This window comes from Urocitellus parryii, chromosome 3, assembly GCF_045843805.1.
Source record: "Urocitellus parryii isolate mUroPar1 chromosome 3, mUroPar1.hap1, whole genome shotgun sequence".
NCBI lineage: Eukaryota > Metazoa > Chordata > Mammalia > Rodentia > Sciuridae > Urocitellus > Urocitellus parryii.
Genome location: NC_135533.1, coordinates 160,203,961 through 160,219,957, shown reverse-complemented (window position 1 = coordinate 160,219,957; position 15,997 = coordinate 160,203,961). Strand labels below are relative to the sequence as shown.

The window sequence follows — 15,997 nt, the reverse complement described above, 5'->3', positions numbered from 1 at the left end:
TGAGTAGACTCTGTGAACTCACAGTCCCTATGACCTGAGTAGACTTTATGTTCTGAATATTATAAATGGCCTCAGTAGCCTATATGACCTCAGGAAATGACCAAACTTTCAGAGCCTATATGGCATAAATAGCCTCTATAAATTGAATAGGCTCTATGACCAGCATAGGCTGTATAATTGGTGCAGCCTCTATGTGTAGCTTTTATGTCCTCTATATCCTCTATGAACTGCATATTCTTTATGGCCTGAGTAGCTTAAATGACCTTAGTAGCCCTTATAACTAGCTTGACCTCTATGACTTGCTTAGTCTAAAAAGCCTGAATATCCTCTATACCTTGTATATAGTCTTTAATGACTGAATATACTTTATGGCCTGTGTAAGCCAATGACTAATATAGACTATGTGACCTGCATATTATTATTGTCTGAGTAGCATGAATGTTATTAGGAGCCCCTGTGACCTTCATAGCCTCTATGGTCTGAGCAATCATTATGTCCTGAGAATTCACTACTTGTATAGTCTCTTTGACCTCAGTAGCCTCTATGACCTGAGGAGCCTCTTGAAGCCTCTATTGCCAGCATAACCTTTATGACCTGAGTAGCCTTGATGAAATTTGTAGTCTCTATGACCTGTAGACTCTCTACAACTTGTGTAACATCTATGGTATAAGTAGATTCTAAGACTTGTGAATGCATTATGACCTGCATAAAATTGATAGCCTGACCAATCAAAATGATCACAGTATCTTCTATGAAATCTCTTACTCCTAAAATTCACCATTAGATTGCAACTTTGTATATTCAAATCAATTCAATCAAAAATGTTTTTGACATGAAGCAGTGTCAAAAAAACATTAATTATAGAATTTTGAAGTAGTAATTGAAGATTTATAAATCTTTTATTATCATCTTTCTATATATTTACTATAGCTCTCTTAGTTTTCCAGTAAGTAAAAAAAATAAATAGTTAAAAGCTAATAATATTCCCCAAGTAATTTGAGTTTAATTACACGCCTAAAAGGATCAAGAGAAATGTCATTATACTATTTAATTAAAACGATAGTATCTTTTTATGATCTGTTACCTATAAGTTTTCATACAATGTGATTCAATATATGACATGTATAGTCTCAGAATATACACAGAAATGTTCACTGGTTTTTTGTTTTTGTTGTTGTTTTTGGAACAAAATTCTTGCACAATATACATAGACTTAAATGTTAAGTCTTCAAAAAAACAGATTAAAAGGGCTAGAGATATGACTCGGCAGTAGAGCACTTGCCTGGCATGAATGAGCCCTGGGTTCAAACCCCAGCACCACACAAAAGACAGACAGACAGACAGACAGACACACACACACACACACACACACACACACACCAAATAAAAATTCTCATTAATGAGTCATTTTCCTTTGAAATAATTCCCTAGGTGAAAATTATGTTTTCTCCAGTTTTCATGACTGAGCGTGTTAGTTAATCTTTGAATTATAATAAATAAAATATCTTTTCAGGGATGAGCTATTGGTACTATACTGATATCTGAGGCTTACTCTATTTCTGTCAAATCAACTAATGTCTCTCAGTTAATTTTAAGATAGTTAAAAGTAATGCCACATTCTCTATATTTATAGAAATTCTAATAACTCTCATTTTAAGAAATATATGGGCATAAAGACCTTGCTATAATTTTCTTATTAATGCTTTTCCTCAATAATATATATTTTGTTGTTTTGTAAGGAATGCATGTTGAACAGAGGTTTTTCTGCAGACATGAAACGCATGAGATTTTGACACAGTATGAATATTTTCATGTTGAATAACAGACTTAAATAAAACTGTGACATATTCTTTATATTTATAGAGCTTTTCTTGAGTTTGAATTCTATGGTGATTTATAAAATGTGAGTTTCCTTTAAAAGCTTTGCCACATTCTCTATATTTGTAGGTTTTTTTCATTGCTATGACATCTCTGCAGTTCATAAAATGTTGAGCTTTGTGTAAAATATTTGCCATTTTTTTAATGGTATGAATTTTTTGGTGATCAATAAGCTGTGATCTAATGGCAACGCTTTTTTTTTTTACATTCTTTACATTTGTAAGGCTTCTTTCAAGTATGAATTCTCTGGTGCTTGGTAAAACTTAAAGAATACTTAAAAACTTTGCCACATTATTTTTTACATTTGTATGGCTTTTCTCCAGTGTAAATTCTCTGGTGAACAGTAAGGTCTGATTTAACACTAAATGCTTTGTCACATTCTTTATATTTGTATGGCTTTTCTCCAGTGTGAATTCTCTAATGAACAATAAGGCCTGATCTAACACTAAAAGCTTTGCCACATTCTTTACATTTGTATGGATTTTCTTCAGTTTGAAATCTCTGGTGAAAAGTAAGGTCTGACTTAACACTAAAAGCTCTGCCAGATTCTTTTCATTTGAGTGGCTTCTCTCCTGTATGCATTCTTTGGTAAACAATAAGACCTGAACTTCGATTAAAAGCTTTGCCAGCTACACTCTTCACATTTGTAAGGCTTCTCTCCAGTATGCATACTCTGGTGAGCAATAAGGTTTGACTAACAGGAAAAGATTTACCCCATTCTTTACATTTGTATGGCCTCTCTCCAGAATGAATTATCTGGTGAACAATAAGTCTTGAACTTCAAATAAAATCTTTGCCGCATTCTTTATATTTGTATGGCTTCTCTCCAGTATGAATTACCTGCTGGTCAGTAAGGTTTGTTCTTTGATTAAAACTAATGACACATTCTCCACATTTGTAGGGCTTCTCTCCAGTATTAAGTTGCTGGTGAACAATATGGGTTGAGTTTTGACTAGAAGTTTTGCCACATCTGTTACATTTATACAACTTCTCTCCAGTGTGAGCTTTCTAGTGAATAATAAGGTTTGACTTTTGACTAAAAGCTTAGCCACATTCTTCACATTTGTATGGCTTCTCTCCAAGATGAATTCTCTGGTGAATAACAAGGCTTGACCTAACACTAAACACTTTGCAACATTCTTTACATTTGTATGGCTTCTCTCCAGTATGGATTCTGTGCTTATCAGTAAGGCCTGACATAACACTAAAAGCTTTGCCACACTCTTCACATTTGTAAGGCTTTTCACCAGAATGCAGCCTCTGGTAAACACTAAGGCTTGATCTACTACTAAGAGCTTTGCCACATTCTTTACAATTGCATGGCTTCACTCCAGAATGCATTCTCTGGTGAACAATAAGTCTTGAACTTTGATTGAGAGCTTTCCCACATGCTTCACATTTGTATGGCTTCTCCCCAGTAGGAATTCTCTGTTGAACAGTAAGGCTTGACCTTCGACTAAAATCTTTGCCACATTCATTACATTTGCAAGTCTTCTCTCCAGTGTGAATATTGTAGTGTTTAATAAGGGTTGAACAACTGTTAAAGTCTTTGACACACTTATTAAATTGATATGATCTTTCTCCACTTTGAATCTTCTTGTGTTTAGTAAGGGTTGAAGTTTGCACATAAGCTTTGCCACATTGTTTATATATGTAGGTCTTATCACTGCTATCATAAAGAATTGAAGAATCTTTAAATGCTTTGACATATTCTTTAAAATTGTATGGCTTCCCTCCAGTAAGGATTCTCTCCAGTTCAGTAATGCCTGTAATTTTATTTAAAGTTCTTTCACATTCCTTACTTCTGTAATTCTTTTCTTGAATATCTATGCTTGGATGGCTCAATTGTGAACACTGATGGGAAACTTTCTCATATTGATTATGCTTCTTTGTCAAATGATCACAATGATGTTTTCTACAATATTAAAAAATAAATAATTTTTTATGAGTTTCACAGAATTCATGTTCTTCACGAATATAAATATACTGGTAATTTCTTAGGATAGAGACCTAAGGCCTATATAGTCTTAAAAAATTTATCATAAATGATAAATGATTTATGTATCATAAAATATAAATGTTGAGATCTCTAAAAATATCTGTATCTGAATTTTAAATAAGACATAGTGGATAAGAACAAATATTCTCATATTCATTAAAATTCTGTTTTGGTACAAGAAGGGATTTTTTTCCATTATAGACGTTTTATAAAGTAACAATCACATTTGTCACAGAATATTTTTTTCTTTTATTTTCTAAATTCTTGTCTGTAGAAAAATTTCAGTGAATGTTTAACCCAATGCTACATTTCAAAATATTTAAATTACTAACTGAAGCACTGAATAGTCCATAATGCAGATTTTCCAAAAATTCTTAGAGGAGAAGTATGATATTGAAAATGTTATGGATATATATTTAAAGACACACATAGGTCTACAAAAGTGACTGGAAAATTTGAGCTGTTTTCTGAGATGTCATATGTTATTGATACTTGATGACATTAATTTTTCATTATGGATGATAATCACACATTTGCAATATTTATTATTACGAAGTTTCTGACTTTAATTGTCTCACACTTTTTCATTTTCTCCTTAAATTTTGAATTTCATATCTTTCCATTACCATATCTTTCCATTACCATCTTTTGAAATAAATAATGTATTCCCTGCTCTGGTGAAAATTCTTCAGCTGGATGAGAAGACATATCTAAAAAAAATTAAAATAACAGGAGAAGGAGTCAAGATGGTGGAAGAGAGGATATCTCTTCTAACTAATCTGTAGCTTGAAACCAAGAACGCAGATAGGCTGCTTTCTCAGTAAGATAGATATAAACAGGAGGGTGGTGATTTACTGGAAATTAATACTAGATACTCAAAGCAGATAGAGGACTCAGGAAGTTGGCGATAATAAAATAGGTAAGAAATCTCCTATGCTACTGCTGCTGCCAGTAGTATCAGATATAAAAGTCCCCCTATAAGCAAAGTAGAGGGATAAGGAAATTATAGGAACCTACACATGTAGGATGTCTGAAGCATGTCTGGGGATGGAGAGAGCAGAGATGAAAGACACTGCAAGACTAACCTGAAATATATGCTGTACAATATAACCATATACAAAAGAAGACACATGTCGCCTAGCTGCCTCATAGGAAAGAGGAAGGAGACATTTTACAGCCATGCTACAGGGGCTGGCAGCTATAGAAGCTGACTTGACTCCTGGCAAACCTGAGCTGGGACCTAAATATAGGGCTGACAAAACCTCACTGCATTGCAGAAAATATGCCTAAGTTACCAGGAGAAAATCAGACTCAGAAAGGAGCATACAGATTACAGGCTGTGGAAACCCACTAGGCTCTACTCCTTCCACTTTGCATTGGTGGCCTTCAGGATAGTGTGGGAGATATGTGCCTGGCCAAGAACTTGAAAGGGTAGGAGTAGGAGTGACTGAGATTAGAGACTAAACCAAGAAACCAGGAAATATGGGATCCACTGTTGATAGAGGGGTCAAAGGAGCAGCTCCTTTGCCACATAATTAGGGCAGAGTGTCCTGCACAGAACAGAATGCCAGGCTGTAGAGGTACACCAATTCAAAATCTTCAAACGAATCACAAATCAACAAAGAATCTAGAGCCTATTTAGTCCTAAACCCACCTCTAGGAGTTCCATCTATGGGATCTCCTCTCACATAACACTTCCAGTGACTCCACACGGAAAGTGGAGCAGACTTCACACTCCTGCCCACCCCACCTAACACTGTTGAGAAAGGAAGCTGAAATTTATTGAACTCCAATGGAAAAAAATTCTTTAACTCTTAGTTCACATTTTTTTTCTTTTCCTATTTAATTGTGAGCTGAGTTGTTCATGAACACGTATACATATACATACTTAAAAATCCTAGCATTTTTTGAAGGAGGTTATTTTCATGGCTCAGTCTTTTTTTTTAGTTGTCAATGGACTTTCATTTTTTATTTATATGTGGTGCTGAGAATTGAAACCAGTGCCATACACATGCTAGGTAAATGTTTCACCACTGAGAGATAACCCCAGCCCAATGTCTCAGTCTTCTGAGGGCTAGGATTTTTGATTAGAATGTATCAGTTTGGTTTGTATTCCTTGCTTTAAAAATATATATTATGTATATTTTCTTAGTTATTATACATTTCTCTTGATTGTTTCTCTCTTTTCTTCTGTTAGTAGCCATAAACTTTTTTTTCTATCATTCACTTTTCCTTTAATTTTTCACTTTTATTTTCTCTAATTCCTCAGAATCATCACACCCTACATCTCTTCTTTTCTCTCCTTATTCATTCAAAATTATAAATCCTTTTGCAAATGTACTATTTTTATTGTGGGCAATAACTGACCACATAATTTCTGTTTACTGTCTCAATTAATATTATAGATGTAACAGCAGAAACTGTTTGGTTTCATGCTTTATATTTGTTTGCATTGGTTGTCTCCCCCTAAATGATGAGGTACTGCAAAGCATCAGGGAAAATATAATTTCACACAGGTACAAACTCTCCTGCCTCAGAGCCATACTTTTAGACTGTTGACACATAAACAAAATAATGAAGCAAGGAAAAAAATACCCCAAACCAACCAAAAATACAGAAATAATCAACACCACAGTGGAAAAATGTCAAAGAAGATGTTTAGAAACTTTAGAGTTCAACTAATTTGTGAGTAAAGGGCAATGTAAGAAGTGAAATCAAAGAGAAAATGAAAGATCACTTCAATATACATATTCTGGAAAAAAATCAAGAAGAAATTCTCAAAATGAAGGAATCAATAAATCAAATTAGAAATTTAATGGAAAGCATTGCCAGCAGACAAGACCACTTTGAAGATATGAAGGCTTGGAGGTTCAAACCAAAATAATGCACAATCTTCTCAATGAAATAGTACAAGAAAATTCTCCAAGCATAAGGAATGAAATAGTAAATCAAATACAGAAGGCTAAGAGGACCCCAAATATACAAAATTACAATAGACCCTCATCAAGTCACATTATAATGAAAATGCCTAACATACAGATTATGAATAAAATTTTTTAAGTGGCTACAGAAAAACAGCTGGTCACATTTAGAGGGAAACATTTCATACCAGCATGGATGTCAGCTGATTTTTCAACTCAGACCACCAAACTAGGAGGTCCTGGAATAATATCTACCAAGCTCTTAAAGAAAATAGATCCCTATGAAAAATACTATATCCAGCAAAATTCAAAATTGATGATTAGAAAAAAACTTTCAATAATAAAAAAGTTAAAAATAATTCACAATTAGAAAGCCAGCACTCATCATTTGTTGGTAAACGGATAGAACTGAAGATGGAACTACCACACTAAGTGAAATAAGCCAGTGCCAAAAACCAAGTGTCAAATGTTCTATCGGATATGTGAATACTAACCCGTAACAAGCTAGGATAAGTAAGGATGGGGGGATATACACAATTTCATTGGATAAAACAAAGGGGAAAGAAAGGAAGGGAGGAAGGATGGGAATAGGAGAGACAGCAGAATGAATTGAACATAACTTTCCTACACTCATGTATGAATACATGACCAGTGCAACTCCACAACATATTCAACCACAATAATGGGATCAAAATTGTAATGGGTTGCACCTCATGTATGTATAATATGTCAAAATACACCCTATTGTCTAAAATAAACAAATAACAACAAAATAATATTCAATATTTCATGAGGAATAAAAGATAAAATTGAAAACAAGTAAAGGGAAGATCTACAGAAGAAAAATGATAAATCAAATGAGAAACTAATTAAAATTAAAAACCTGATATAAACCAAAATGACAAAGAATAAAAATCATTCATCTATCTGATGATCTATCAAAGATATAGCCAAGCAGATTGGATTAAAAACCAATTCCGGAGTTGTAGCTCTCATCAAGGTCCAGACGAGGTGGTAGAGTTTGAGGGTGGTGAGGATCATGCAGAGGCTCAGGAAATGAAGACAAGTGATGGGATGTCAGCCTTAAAATATTCATGAACAATCTATAGCTGTGGGTAGTGTGTGTACTGTCAGCCCATCCATCTGACATGTGGAATCAAGCAACTAGACACACACTGAGAGTGATCCAGAAATAATTTTACTCAGCTGATGGTAAACTTCCAGGTCTGAAGCCTGAAACTCTAAGATCAATTGGCTGCATCTGATGAGGGCCTCAAACTGCATCAGAACAAAAGGAGAGATCTTGGAACTATAAAAGAGTAATACAAATTTATAGGAGAAAATAATAACACAACAGTCATACAGAGCTGGAAAGAAACATGAGCAATATGAAAAAACAAGGAAAGAAAGGGCCACAAACAATGCACAACAACTCAACAATAGAGGAGATAATAGCTACAGCAGAAAAAAATGTCAAATAAAAATTTCAAGATATACATGGCTCAGATGATCTGGAGTCTTAAGGAGGACTTTATACAGCAAATGCAGACAATGAAAGATCACTTTCACAGTGAATTACATAAACAAATCCAAGAAGCAAAAGATAAACTCTACAGGGAGATAGAAATTATACAAAAAAAGAGAAAGAAATCCTGTAAATGAAGGAAATGATAAACCAAATTGAAAACTAAAATGAGAGTATCACCAGCACAGTAGAACACTTAGAAGTCAAAACATCAGACAACAAAGACAAAGTATATCATCTCAAAAAGAGTGTAGACAGCTCAGAAAGGCTGATGAGAAACCACGAGCAGAACATCAAAGAAATTGGGATAACATAAAGAGACCAAAATTTAAGAGTTATTGGGATAGAGGAAGGTATAGAGGTCCAAACCAAAGGAATGAGCAACCTTTTCAATGAAATAATTTTAGAAAAAATTTCCAGACATGAAGAATGAAACAGAAATCCAAATCCTAGAAGCCTACAGGACACCAAATGTACAAAACCACAAGAGATCCACATCAAGACACATTATAATAAAAATACCCAACATAGAGAACAAGGAGAGAATTTTAAAAGCCACAAGAGAAAGGAAGCAGATTACATTTAGGGTTAAACCAATTAGGTTAATGGCTGATTTTTCAACACAGACTCTGAAAGCTAGAAGATCCTGGAACAGCGTATTTCAAATGCTGAAAGATAATTGGTTCCAACCAAGAATCTTGTGTTCAGCAAAATCAAGCTTCAAGTTTGAAGATAAAATAAAAATCTTCAATGATAAACAAAAGTTAAAAGAATCTGCACCTAGAAAACTGGCTCTTCAAAACATCCTTGGCAAAACATTACATGAAGATAAAATGAAAAATAACAATGAAAATCAACAGTAGTAGGTAGTACAACAAAGAATAAAACTAATCAAAGAGGAAAAACAAATCAAGTTAAATAACAAAAATAAACAAACATGGCTGGAAGTATAAACCATATCTCAATAGTAACCCTAAATGTTAATGGCTTAAACTCACCAATCAAAAGACATAAGCTATCAGACTAGATTATTAAAAAAAGAGATCCAGATCCAACAATATTCTGCTTACAGGAGACCCATCTGATAAGAAAAGACATACACAGACTGAAGGTGAAAGGTTGGGAAAAATCATACCTCTCACATGGACCTCAGAAACAAGCAGGGATGTCCATACTCATATCAAATAAAATAGACTTCAATCCAAAGTTAATCAAAAGGGATAAAGGACACTACATACTGCTAAAGGGAACCATTCACCAACAAGACATAAAAATCATTAATATATATTCCCCCAACAATGGTGCAGCTATGTTCATCAGTCAAACTCTTCTCAAGTTCAAGAGACAAATAGACCATCACACAATCATGGATGATTTTAACACACCTCTCTCACCACTGGAAGATCTTCCAAAGTTAAATAAAGAAACTATAGAACTCAATAACACAATTAATAACTTATACTTAATTGACATATATAGAATATATCAACCAACATTGTTGAGAGCCACAGCCAAAGGGGCCCCAGCAAACTTCCAGCTGCCAGCAACAGCTGCCGGCTGATGATTGGCTCACAGTGGCCCCAGCAACATCTAGCTGATTGGCTCCTCTGCGGTGATGTTCATTGGGCTGTTTCCCTGCCCTTCAGACTGCCAGCTGATGATTGGCTCACAGCGGCCCCAGCAACATCTAGCTGATTGGCTTCTCTGCGGTGATGTTCATTGGGCTGTTTCCCTGCCCTTCAGACTACGGAACTGCTCATTGGGGGACTTCTTTGGCTCCGCCCACACGACCCAGCCAATCGGCCTCAAGAGCAGGAGGATTGTGGGAGGTGGGGTGGTTTGTGTGGTGAGAGGCTTGTGGAAGCCGGTGGTGGCAGTTGGGCTCTGAGGGTTTTTTCCTTTGGAGCTGTTTTGCTTGGTGTTTGTAGTTCTAAAAATAAAGTTAGTTTCTTTTGATAAGTGGCTCCTGAATTGTGCCCAGCCAGACTGAGGCACAACATACAGTGGATATACTTTTTTCCATGCAGCACATGGATCCTCCTCAAAAGTAGACCATATATTATGCCATAGGGCAACTCTTAGCAAATACAAATAAGTAGAGATGTATCATGCATTTTATCCGATCATAATGGAGTGAAATTGGAAATCAACAATAAAATAAGGAAGAAAAATTCCTACATCACATGGAGAATGAACAATATGCTACTGAATGAAAGATGGGTTACAGAAGACATCAAGGAGAAATTTAAAAATTATTAGAGGTAAATGAAAACAAAGGCACAATATATCAAAATCTCTGGAACACTATGAAAGCAGTACTAAGAGGAAAATTCATTGCCTGGAGTTCATTCCCTAAAAGAAGAAAAAGCCAACAAATAAATGACCTCACACTACATCTCAAAGCCATAGAAAAAGAAGAACAAATCAACAGGAAATGCAGTGGAAGGCAGGAAATAATTAAAATCATAGCTGAAATCAATGAAATTGAAACAAAAGAAACAATTGAAAAAAATAACAAAACTAAAAGTTGGTTCTTTGAAAAAATAAATAAGATTGACAGACCTTTAGCCATGCTAATGAAGAGATGAAGAGAGAGAACTCAAATTAATAGCATACAGGATGAAAAAGGCAATATCACAACAGACACTATAGAAATACAGAAGATAATTAGAAATTATTTTGAAACCTTATCACTGAAATAAAATAGAAGATAGTGAAGGCATCGATAAATTCCTTAAGTCATATGATCTGCCCAGATTGTGTCAAGAAGATACACACTACTTAAACAGACCAATATCAAGTGAGGAAATAGAAGAGGCCATCAAAATATTACCAACCAAGAAAAAAAGCCCAGGACCAGATGGATATGCAGCCGAGTATTATAAGACTTTTAAAGAAGGACTAATACCAATCCTCTTCAATCTATTTCAGGAAATAGAAAAAGAAGGAGTATTTCCAAATTTACTCTATGAGGCAAATATCACCCTGATTCCAAAACCAGACAAATATACTTCAAAGAAAGAAAACTTCAGACCAATATCTCTAATGAATATAGATGCAAAAATCCTCAATAAAATTCTTGCAAATCGGATGCAAAAAACATATTAAAAAGATCGTGCACCATGATCAAGTGGGATTCATCCCTGGGATGCAAGGTTGGTTACACATATGGAAATCAACAAATGTAATTCATCACATCAATAGGCTTAAAGATAAGAACCATATGATAATCTCAATAGATGCAGAAAAAGCATTTGACAAAATACAGCACCCCTTTATGTTCAAAACATTAGAAAAACTAGGGATAACAGGAACTTACCTAACATTGTAAAAGCTATCTACGCTAAGCCTCAGGCCAGCATCATTCTAAATGGAGAAAAAATAAAGGCATTCCCTCTAAAATCTGGAACAAGTCAGGGATGCCCTCTCTCTCCACTTCTATTCAACATAGTTTTTGAAGCACTGGTCAGATCAATTAGACAGATGAAAGAAATGAAAGGAATAACTATAGGAAAATAAGAACTTAAACTAGCACTATTTGCTGATGATATGATTCTATACCTAGAAGACCCAAAAAAAAAACTCTAGCAAGAAATTCTGCAACTAGTAAATGAATTCAGCAAAGTGGTAGGATATAAAATCAACACCCATAAATCAAAGGCATTCCTGTATATCAATGACAAATACTATAAAAATGAAATGAGGAAAACTACCCCATTCACAATATCCTCAAAAACCAAAATAAAATAAAATACTTGGGAATCAAAAAAAGAGGTGAAAGATCCATACAATGAAAAGTATAGAACCCTAAAGACAGAAATAGAAGAAGACCTTAGAAGATGGAAAGATCTATCTTGCTAATGGATAGGCAGAATTAATATTATTAAAATGACCATATTACCAGAAGCACCATACAGATTCAATGCAATTCCAATCAAAATCCCAATGGCATTCTTCACAGAAATAGAAAAAGCAATTATGAATTTCATGAAAAATAAGAGACCCAGAATAGCTGAAGCAATTCTAAGCAGGAAGATTGAAATGGGTGGTATCGTGATACCAGCTCTTAAACTATACTACAGAGCAATAGTAATAAAACAGCATGGTTCTGGCACCAAAACAGGCTGATGGACCAATGGTACAGGATAGTGGACACAGAGACTAACCCACAAAACTACAACTTCTTATATTAAACAAAGGTGCTAAAAGCATGCACTGGAGAAAGGATAGCATCTTCAACAAATGGTGCTGGGAAAACTGGAAATACATATGCAACAAAATGAAATTGAATTCCTATCTCTCACCATGCAAAAAAGTTAACTCAAAAAGGAACAAGGATCTAGGAAGTAAACCAGAGACTCTGTGTCTAGTAGAAGAAAAAGTAGGTCCTCATCTCCATCACGTGGGGCTAGACCCCAATTTCCTTAATAAGATGCCTATGGCACAAGAATTAAAACCAAGAATCAACAAATGGGATGAATTCAAACTAAAAACTTTTTTCTCAGCAAGAGAAATAATATGTGAGGTGAATAGGGAGCCTACATCCTGGGAACAAATTTTTACCCCTCACACTTCAGATAGAGCTCTAATCTCTAGGGTATACAAAGACCTCAAAAAGCTAATCACTACAAAAACAAATAACCCAATCAACAAATGGGCCAAGGACCTGAACAGACACTTCTCAGAAGAGGATATACAGTCAATCAACAAGTATACAAAAAAAATCCTCATCATCTCTAGCAATAAGAGAAATGGAAATTAAAACTACTCAAAGATACCATCTCACTCCAGTAAGAATGGCAGCCATGATGAAGTCAAAAAACAAGTGCTGGCAAGGATGTGGGGAAAAGGTACACTCATACACTGCTGGTGGGACTGCAAATTGGTGCAGCCAATTTGGAAAGCAGTATGGAGATTCCTTGGAAAACTGGGAATGGAACCACTATTTGACCCAGCTATTCCTCTTCTCAGACTATACCCAAAGGACCTAAGAAGAGCATGCTACTGGGACACAGCAACATCAATGTTTATTGCAGCACAATTCACAATAGCTAGAATGTGAAACCAACCTAGATGCCCTTCAATAGATGAATGGATAAAAAATGTGGAATTTATACACAATTGAATATTATGCATCAAAATATTTTTTAAACTTTTTTAAATTTATTTTTTAGGTGTAGATGGACATAACACAATGCCTTTATTTTTATGTGGTGCTGAGGATTGAGCCTGGGTCCCAGCTGTGCTAAGCGAGCACTCTACCACTGAACCACAATCCCAGGCCAAGAAAATACTTTTAATAAGAAAAGATAAAGACATCAAAGGAACAGACAAGGACTTGAACAGCCTCTCTTTTGTGTGTGTGTGTGGTCCTGGGGATTGAACCCAGTGCCTTATGCATGCAAGGAAAACACTCTACCAACTGAGCTATATCCCCAGCCCATAGCCTCTCTTTTTAAAACATAATTTTTAGTTGTAGATGTACAGAATATCTTTATTTTATTTATTCATTTTTATGTGGTAGTGAGGATCATACCCAGTGCAGCACATGTGCTAGGCGAGTGCTCTACCACCTTGCCACAACACTAGCCCCTTGAATAGCCTCTTTAGATAGGTGATATCTAAGTACTAATTAATTAAAAAGATCAACATCTTTAAGAAATTAGAGAAATAGAAAATGAAATGACATCAGATTCATAAAATTAAATAGTTAATGAAGGTATGGAATAAAAACTTGAAATGAACTACAAAGGGAGTACAAGTTATTGTTATCTATTTGTGAAAACTGAGGCTATTGTTGGCGTGGTAGTGCACACCTGTAATTCCAGCAGCTTGGGAGGCTGAGGCAGGAGGATCACAAGTTCAAAGCCAGCAAAAGCAAGGCCCTAAGCAACTCAGTGAGACCCTGCCTCTAAATAAAATACAAAATACGGCTGCAGATGTGGCTCAGTGGTTGAATGCCTCTGAAGTTCAATCCTAGAGTGGTCATGGCAATGGGAACTTGAAAATCTAATGTTATCCTGCTGTCGGTCCAAAATCAAAAGATGGATCTGGGTGGGACTTTCTAAAAACGTTTCTGGGATCCACAATAACTAGACTGCAGGAGGGGCACTCTATTCCTCTCCTCTCTAACAGGACCCACTGTCACCTTTTCCCCATTTCATGTCACTTCTAATAAACTCACAGTCTGCTACTCTGAGCAATGTGTGTGAAATCTTCTGACTTGACTGCAAGAAACAGGGTTGGGCAGGGTCTTCACACTGTCTCAGTTTCCCAGAAGGTCCCAGCTCTGTGTCACTAAAGACCCCTGCCATCTGAAGGGCATCCAGTTCCTCCCTGGAAGCTCCCACCTCATACTTCAAACTGCTTTATAGAAGGAAGAGAACACAGGCACTGTATTCTGGACACTCCAAAAGACTTCAGATATGACATATATGGGAACAGTGTTATCAGGCAATTCTTAAGCTTAAGACTAGACCAATATGGGAGGATGGATGAGGACACATCACACAGTAACATCTTCAAGGGGGAATCTCAACTCAGACATTGTGATTTGGTGTTTGTGCCTGGGAAGACAAAGGGAGGAGAGACATTTTTTTTTCTTTTTTCAAATTGTATAGTCATACTTGTCTGCTTTCCTTTTGTGAAATGCTCATAAATTAGAAGCATTTTTTTCTTTTTCTACAAAGTGTCATCCGGTTCTTGGAGAAAAAAAAAATTACAAACACTGCACCAATTTGAAATGAAGAATGGGGGAAAAATAACTAATAAAGTTAAGTGGAAACCCTGGCGTTGTGAATGGGAAGCTGGAAATTTAATGAAGAGCTAGGCTGGAGCTCTGGCTTTCTGATTTGGATTCTGGATTTGAGATTTGGGTTCTGGACTGGAGATACTGCTTCCATAACATTTATAAAGCTCAGGAGGAATGGGGACCTGGGGACCCTACAGACCATAGCTTCTCTCATGCTGGAACACTACACGTGGAGCTGAGGTTCCCTCTTGATGATGTGTCCCCTCGTCACCACACACTCTGGGGACATGCTGGGCTAGTGGCACATGGACGCCCACAGAGGGCTGCAGGAAGGAGCTGAAAACACCATGCAGTAATGGAACAGGATGCCCAGGATCTCAGTTGCTGACCTCAGCTCCCCTGGACAGCCTGGAGAGGCCCTGCGGCTGGCAGAGCTGGAGAGCACCCCAAGGAGTTGCAAGCTAACCTTTTGGGTCCCACCACCGCCAGTCTCACTGCCTCAGCCTGCCCGCCCAGTCTCGAGGTGCCAGCCACACTCACAATGTCCCGGCTCTCAGGGGGTCCAATGTCCTCTGAACAGCTCTTCCAGCCCCTGTGTAGCATGGAACCTGGGGTTTCTGGCACAAGAGAGAGAGAGAGCCACCAGTGCACCCCGAGAACAGCGGGCTACAGTACAGACTGCTGAAGACGTGGGAGCCCTGCCTCTCTGCATGGACTGCATGGGGATTGGACAGGTCTTCGGCCCACCCTCAGGCTGAGCCCAGAGAGCCTGCCCTCTGAGTTCATGGCATCCAATCAATGAACGAAACAGGTCAGAGTGACAGGTTTGTGGCTGCTGGGTTTTCCTTATCCCCGCAAACTGGGTGCTGAATCCATGGGATGCTCTGACCCTCATCCTTATCACAACTCCTACTGTGTGTTTT

The 15,997-nt window shown here is 36.6% G+C and overlaps 1 pseudogene; it reads right to left on the bottom strand.

Moving 5' to 3' along the window:
- Positions 1-2,058: 2,058 nt before the first annotated feature.
- Positions 2,059-15,677, bottom strand: LOC144253809 (uncharacterized; annotated as a pseudogene).
- Positions 15,678-15,997: the final 320 nt, after the last annotated feature.